Source organism: Callithrix jacchus, chromosome 14, assembly GCF_049354715.1.
Source record: "Callithrix jacchus isolate 240 chromosome 14, calJac240_pri, whole genome shotgun sequence".
In the NCBI taxonomy this organism is placed as follows: Eukaryota; Metazoa; Chordata; class Mammalia; order Primates; family Cebidae; genus Callithrix; species Callithrix jacchus.
Window position 1 is genome coordinate 4,653,783 of NC_133515.1, and position 7,573 is coordinate 4,661,355.

The following is a 7,573-nucleotide window of genomic DNA, read 5'->3' on the forward strand; positions in this document are numbered from 1 at the left end:
GCGGGATAGGTTCTCCATCTTGGCCTGCACAGCCTGAGGCATAGGGGACAGTTTTGGGGTGCCCTGCCATGGGCAGTGGGCACTATCCAGGGTGTCACTGTGGGTGTTGTGGGGGCTGGTGGGGGGTTATTTGAGGTGCCACTGCCCATGGATGGGAGAGGGTTGGGGGCCCTTTCTTGGGGCGTGCTGCCCATTGCTGGGGGCTGGGATGGGTTCTGTCCTAAGCAGTACTGCCAGCAGCAGTGGGGGCATTTTCTGGGCACTATCTGGGGATGTACTGTCCTAGGTGGGGGGTGAGTTGGAAGAGCTATCAGGTGCTGCAATGCCCTTGTCAGGGATGGGTTTGTGGCACTATGGGGTGCAACACTGCCAGCAGTGAGGGGTGGGTTGGGGGTTCTATCAGGTGTTACATTGCCCCCAGTGGTTTGGGGGTGTGATATCCAGGACATCATTGCCTGTGCCTGGGAGTGGGTTGGGGGCACTATCCAAGGCTGCATTGCCCACATGAAGAGTGGGTTGGGGGCACTATCTGATACTGCAGTGCTGGTGATAGAGGATGGGTTAGGGTTACTATAGGGTGCTACACTGCTGGTGGCAGGGAGTGGGGGTGTTTAAAGGTGCCATGGAGACTACACTGAGACAGAGGTGGGGGAGCTTGTTGGGAGAGCTGCACAGGGTTGGACTGCCCATGGAGGGGGGTAGAGGATTGGTGGGGGAACTCTTGGGGCCAGATACTCAGCCTGAGTTGGGGAGAGGTGGTGAGTGGGTTGGGTGCTCTCAGGGATCTGTGCTGCCTGGCAAAGAGTGGGTGAGTGTGCTATTCCAGGCTGCATTGATTATGACAGGGGCAGGTTGGGTGCACTATCAGGCTACCCAAGCTATCCATGGTGGTACTTCCCAAGGTGGAGAGGGAGTTTGGAGTGCTATCCATGGATGCACTGCCCAAGGCAGGGAGTTGGTTGGGGGAAGTATCCAGTGCTGCACTGTTCCCAACAGAGAGTGGGTTAGGGCACTCACTGTTCAGGGTTGCAGTGCCAGCAGTGGGGGGTGGTTTGGGGGCCATATAGGTGCGTCACTGCCTGCAGTGGGGGTCGGTTGGGGATGCTAACTGTGGCTACACTGCCCACTGCAGGGAGTCAGTTTGGGTGCTATCCTGGGCTGTGCTGCCCATGCAGGGGGTTGGTTTGCAGGTGCCATCGAGTGCTGCAGTATCTAAGGCAGGGGCAGGTTAGGGGCTGCCATCACATGCTATGCTGCTGGTGGTGGGGTATGGGTTGTTGGCACTATCCTGGGGCTACACTGCCGGTGAAAGCAGGTTAGGGGCTCTGTCGGAAGCTGCACTGCTGGTGTTAGGTGATGGAGGTTTTAGTGACAGCAGTGGTCTCTCAGCGAGGAGTGGTCCTCTTCTCCTCAGACTCTAAATTCTAAAGGGCCATCTCCTCCTGCATGGTGGGCACACGTTTATGTGAAAATCCTGATCACAGCAGGGCACCCAGACCCATCATGATTCCTAGACCGGAGCCCACACATTCTGTGTTGCAGAGACTGCCAAGAATGCCCAGAGAAGCAGTGGCAGACACCATGGGGTGACAGGGTCCTGTGGGTGGAGGTCTCAGGAATGGCATCCAGCACTTTGGTGGGGAGGGCTGGCTGGGACTGAGTTTCTGCTGCTCCTGCTTCCCGAGCACAGCCTGGGTGGTCTCAGTGGTTCCTGTGGAGTGGGAAGCCCAGGCACCATGGTGTTTCCAGTCTCCACTCCCTAGCCAGTTTGAACCAAAAATAGATGCTGTGGACTTTGGAGGGTGGGTGTGATTGCCTTCACTGAAACTGGCCTGTGCCACTCAGTGGCCAGCAGGGCAAGGTGGGGGTCTAAAGCTACCACTCTCTGTGTCCTCTTCTAGGCTTTTCTGGCTTTGCCCATCCAGCTGCTCTATGCCAGGAGAAGGAAGAGCCATCTGCTTCATGCTGGAGGCTGAAGCCCATGGCACCACAGCTCGCCTCGCTGCAGTGGGTGGCAGCGATGGAGACCACAGAGTGCAGGAGAGGTAGGAGCATGGCTGGCTGCCACCAGGGCAGGGACAGAGTGCGGAGGTGACCAGGTGGCAGCCTTGAGGTGGCCTTGGGCCCTGGGTCCCCCACTGCTGGTTATGGCAGGCAGTGCTGAGGTTGCCACTGCTTCTGCCGTGCCATGTGCAGGTGGCAGCTGCAGTTGAGCCTGCAGCAGAGGGTGGCAGTGCATGTCCCAGACCTTAGTGAGGCCTGAGGGTTGTGGAATACCCCCCTCCCACCCTAGGATCTGCTCCTCCTTGGTGGCTCCCTGAGTGCTGGGCCACGGGTCTCAACACTGTGCCAGCACTAAAATGGGGCTGAGTGCCACTTCCCGCACTCCAGCAGCTGGAGCTTCACTGCCTCTGTTAGGGCCACAGTGGCGTCTGGTCCCTGGTTTTGTGCTGCTGGCTGCCATGTGCATGTCCAGGGTTGCCACCGCTGCTGATGTGCATCTGCAAGGGGTGGCTGCAGTTGGCTGGCAGGGCTAGTCCCAGAAGACCCGAGGGCTGTCCAGCAGACTGCCCTCCCAGCCTAGGGCACCTCTTTCTTGGCTGATGCACAGATTGATGGGTCACTGGGTCACTGGGTGCTCTGCAGCCGCTGGATCCTTGAGGCCAACTGGCTGGTTTCTGCTTTCCTGCAGCAGCAGGGCTGACTGACTATGTGAGGAGCCACAGAGGCTTCTGGCCCTGGGATCCTCACTGCGGTTGAGCCGGCAGGCAGTGTCGGGGTTTATCACTGTGGCTGCTGCATAGCCATTTGCAGGTGGCAGCTGCAGCTAAGCCCAAGGCAGAGGCTGGCTCTAGATGGCCCGAGAATTGCCCAGTGTACCGCCTAGGGTCCATCTTCCTTGCCCCCGCCCAGAGTGTGGGATCTGGGTGCTGGATGCTGTGCAGCCTTGAGGGTGGGGCTGAGTGCTGGTTCCCACCCTCTTTCTGTTCCTTTTTGACCCTGGTCCAGGGAGCTAGTTGTGGGCGCTGGGTACCCTGCAGCCAATGGGATGGGTCTGGGTGCCCAGTTCTAGTCCTCCTCCTGCTTTGAAGCCCAATTTAGGCACCACAGCAGGGTCTGGCCCTTGGGTCCGCATTGCTGGTGGAAGTGGGCAGGATCAGGGATTGCCACTACTGCTGCCGCATGCCATCTGTAAGTGGCAGGTGCAGCAGAATGCATGGGAGGCTGCAGGGCTGGTTTCAGACAGCCTGGGGGTCGCCCAAGGCACCTCCCCCCACCCTAAGATCCGTGCTTCCTTTGTTCAAGCCCAGAGTGTAGGATTGCAGGCTCTGGGCCCACTGCAGCCCCCAGGATGAGGCTGAGCACCACTTTCCGCCCCCTTGCAGCTGTGCCATCGACCACATAAATTAGGCGCCATGATGACATCTGGCCCTGGGTTCACTCCTGCTGGTAGGGGAGGACAGGGGCAGGGGTTGCCACCAATACTGACTTGCACCATTTGCAGGTAGCAGCTGTGGCTGAGACCATGGCAGATTCTGGTGGGGCTGCTCCCTGAGAGCATGAGGATCATGGAGTATACCACCATCCCACCCTAGGGTCCACTTTTCCTTAGCTCTGGTTTAGAGCACAGGTCTGCAGGTGCTGGGCACTGTGCAGACAGAGTTGTGACTGAGCACCTCCTGCCCTCCCGTACCTGCAGGCTGACTGTGGCAGTATCTGGTCCTAGGTTCTATGGTACTGGTGCCAGTGTCCAGGATTGCCACTGCTGCTGCCCCATGCATGTACAGCAATAGTCTAATAGCTGAGCCAGCTACTGAGTGCATGACAGAATTGGTAGTGTAGCCAGTGTGGATAGGCTACACAAAGGGAGATTCATGGCCCCAGGTGGGGCACTTTGGATCGTGTAAGTTTTTTATCACTCTCCTTGGAATGGCATGCAAATGAAAACTGAATGTTTTGTTTCTGGAATTTTCCATCTGATATTTTTGGGATGTACACAGGGAACTGAAACTGTGGAAAGCTACACTGTGGGTAATGGGAACGACTGTGCCTCTTAGTTTTTATATTAGTTTTCTATGGTTGCTGTAGTTGATTATCACTCACTTAGTCACTTGATATAATACGGTTTATCTTTAAGTTCTGGAGGTCTGAGTTTGAAATACATCTTACTGGGATAAAATCAGGATATTATCAGGGCTACATTTCTTTGGAGATTCTGGGGTAGAATCTGGTTCCTTGCTTTGTCCAACTTCTGTAGAGGCTGCCTGCATTCCTTAGCTCATAGTCCCTCTTCCATCTTCAAAGGCAACAGTGTAGCATCTTCATATCTCTCTCCTGACTCTCCTACCTTCCTCTTCCATCTTTTGTTTTTCCTCAAGACAGGGTCTTACTCTTTTCTCCAGGTTGGGGTGCAGTGGCATGATTATGGCTCACTGCAGCCTTGACCAACCTGGGCTCATGTGATCCTCCCACTTTAGCCTCCCACGTAGGAAGAAGTACAGGTGTGTGCTCCCACTCCCAGTTAATTATTATTACTATTTTGTTTATATTGTAGAGACAGGGTTTTGCCATGTTGCCCAGGCTCTTTTTTAAAAAATATTTTTTAAATTTTACATTAAGTTTTGGGGTACATGGATGTGCAGAACATGCAGGTTTTTTACACAGGTATACGTGTGCCATGGTGGTTTGCTGCAGGTGTCAACCTGTCATCTAGGTTTTAAGCCCTACATGCTTTAGGTATTTATCCTAATGCTCTCCCTCCCCTTTCCCCCTACCCGACAGGCCTCAGTGTGAGATGTTCCACTCCCTGTGGCCATGTGTTCTCATTGTGCAACTCCCAGTTACAAATGAGAACATGCAGTATTTGGTTTTCTGTTCCTGTGTTAGTTTGCTGAGAATAATGGTTTCCAGCTTCATCCATGTCCTGGTAAAAGACATGAACTCATTCTTTTTTATGGCTACATAGTATTTCATGGTGTATATGTGCTGTATTTTCTGGAACCCAAAGGCTGGGAAGGCAGATTCTCACTCAATTTCCACCTTTTCCACTGACTTCTCTTCCCTCTGCCATCTTTTTCCTTTCCTTCTATTCTCTGGAGAAAATAGGTCTGCAGCAGCCACTGAACTTTGTCTTACTTTGTGTTCTACTCTTGGTCTCACTTCCTTTCTTTCTCCTTCCACCTTGCCTGGCTGATTTTTCATATCATCCCCTTGAGAAGGCTTTTTGACATCCTTAAAAATGTTCTCAAAAGTGAATTTCTGCTTACGGTTTAAATGGATGCCATTGTCAGCAGGGGTCAGTGATGACCCACACTTTTCCTACACTCCTTCCCTTTGCTTTCTGGTTCCCACATTTGATTCTGTTTTCTCCCACTTCCTCAGTCTGTCGGGTAGTCCTGGCCTGCCCTGATCTCTACCACATGAATGGAGGGAAAGTTAAGCCATTCTTCCCTGCTTTCCAGTGAGCCAGCAGGTGGACCTTCAGACCTTCCTGCCACTGTGGGCATCCAGAAAACTTTTGGGGTGTGTTTCCATGGAGACAATGGAGTATTTATTGTACTACCTTCCTTAGACTTTCTTATGCAACCTGCCTTCTTTCCTGGATTGCTGTGATGCTGCAGGGAGGTTTCTTAAATTAATCTTGTCAAAATAGCCTTCAAACTTTTAGAGCAGGAATTTCTTTTTAATCTTACAAGACACAAACTGTTGAAGGGAAGAATTAGGAACAAAGACAAAGCAGGGGAACTAGAGAGAACTTGGAGCGCATTTAGAGAAAAGCACAGAAATGATTCTTGGGTTGGAAAATAGCACGGATAAGTGGTGAGAGGAGTGGGAATCGTTTAATTGAGACAGAGAGGCTGACAGGTGACCTAGTCACCTGTCTTCTAGTTTGTGGAGGGTTAGCACAGGGAGACTGGCTTCCCATTACCAGGGAAGAAAAGACACTGACAGTGGGAGGTAATGGAGCCTGAGGCTGAGGAAGAACTTCTAATCACATTGTCTGTTAATTATAGCAAGGAAAGGTGGATCACAAACTTCATGGAGTAGTCTTCCCAGACAAGAGCAGCACTGGGATGGAGGTAGGGCTTTCTGTGAGTCATCCAGTGCAGAGCTTCCTGATCACTTGTCCTCAGATAGTAGCAAGATGGCTGCCTCAGCATCTCCAGGGACACGTGATAAAAATACAATTTTCTGGGCCCCACCCTGGTCTTAGTCTAGTTTAGAATTTCTGGGAGGAAAGTCTAGGTGGCTGTATTCTTATACATCCCCACCCCTGGAGAAATGTAGAACTAACTAATGGAGAACCAAGAGGCTGGTGATGTGGAGAAAGAGGAAACACCTCCCCCACATCCCTCTGATGTTCCCTGTAGCATCTTGCTAGTGCTTCCACTGCCCATGAGCTGCTCCGGAGCCCATGCCACACCTGCCCTGGTGACTCTTTTCAGCATCCTTGCTGGGCCACTTGGAATGAACCCTGGGGCATCAAAGCTGCCCTACAGCTCTGAAGAACCTCTCTGTCTATCCTTAATCACAAGGGTGCTGGGGAAAATGCTTATTCCACATTTTTGTTTTAAACTTCACTGGCCATCGCTGAAGTCTTAGGTGGCTGTTCTGTGTAGTTTTCCAATGTCAAAGGGTCTCTCAGACACTGCCCCAAAGGGGCTAAATGGAGTGAGCCTGGGAGTCGAGAGATGGTATCTCTCTTGAGCTTAAGTAGGCTATTTTACCTCTCCCCATCACAGTTTCTTTCTCTGGTAAAGGAGGCACCTAGCATGGACAATCTCTAAGTTGTTCCAGCTTTACCTTTCTGTCTCTACTGGCTGTTTGAAGAATTGCAATGCTTGAAAAGTATAAAGTCATAGATTCACTGCAATATTTTGTATTGAAATATTTTTAAATCAGTGTTTTTTTCTTTATATAACTTATTTTGGGGATGTTGGGAAGGATAAGGGAAAATACACGAATACACCCAACTCCAGGGAGCTCAGCTTGAGTGTTCGCCTGCCGTTCACCATGCACGACCATGCAAAAGCTCTCTCATCACTTGGTGGCAGCAAACCAAACTACACATGCTGTTCTTTGGCCTCAGAACAGTTTTTTGTATGTTTTAAATGTGTAGCTTGGAATCAATGAATAGTGTTCATGGGAACACTAGGAAGATTGTGGGGCTGGACTCATTATTTCACACATTTACTTGCTTGTTTTCTGCTGAATTCAAGATTGCAGTGATGCTTCAGAAAAAAAAGCTCCAATGTCAATTATTAATTTTGCTTGTAAGCTTTTGGGACCAGCCACACTCTGGCACTTAAAAAATAATAATGAAATGTTAGTATAAGAAAAATTGCTAGCTGACTATCCCAACCCTCTGTCTTAGTAACTAAACCTAATTTGAGGCACATTGCTACCTACAGAATGATAGTAGATTTTTCAGTCTCCTGTATGGCCAGGTAAGCTGTGGACAATGATAGAAATAAATCACTATAAGCTATCATTTAAGAAAGTCTCTTTTCCTTTCTTCCTTCCTCTCTTCATTTCTCTTTCCTTCCCTTCTATCTCCCTCCCTTCTTCCCAG

The 7,573-nt window shown here is 51.1% G+C and overlaps 1 protein-coding gene across 4 annotated transcripts in view; it reads left to right on the forward strand.

The window, feature by feature from the left end:
- The window catches only part of LOC144579136 (serine/threonine-protein kinase PAK 4-like), a 118,098-nt gene that overhangs the window by 64,576 nt on the left and 45,949 nt on the right, over positions 1–7,573 (forward strand). For all 4 annotated transcript variants that reach the window (XM_078348379.1, XM_078348378.1, XM_078348380.1 and 1 more), the window contains one exon: positions 1,902–2,045. The gene's annotated coding sequence lies outside the window, so the exon portion shown is untranslated. The remainder of the gene's footprint in view (positions 1–1,901; positions 2,046–7,573) is intronic.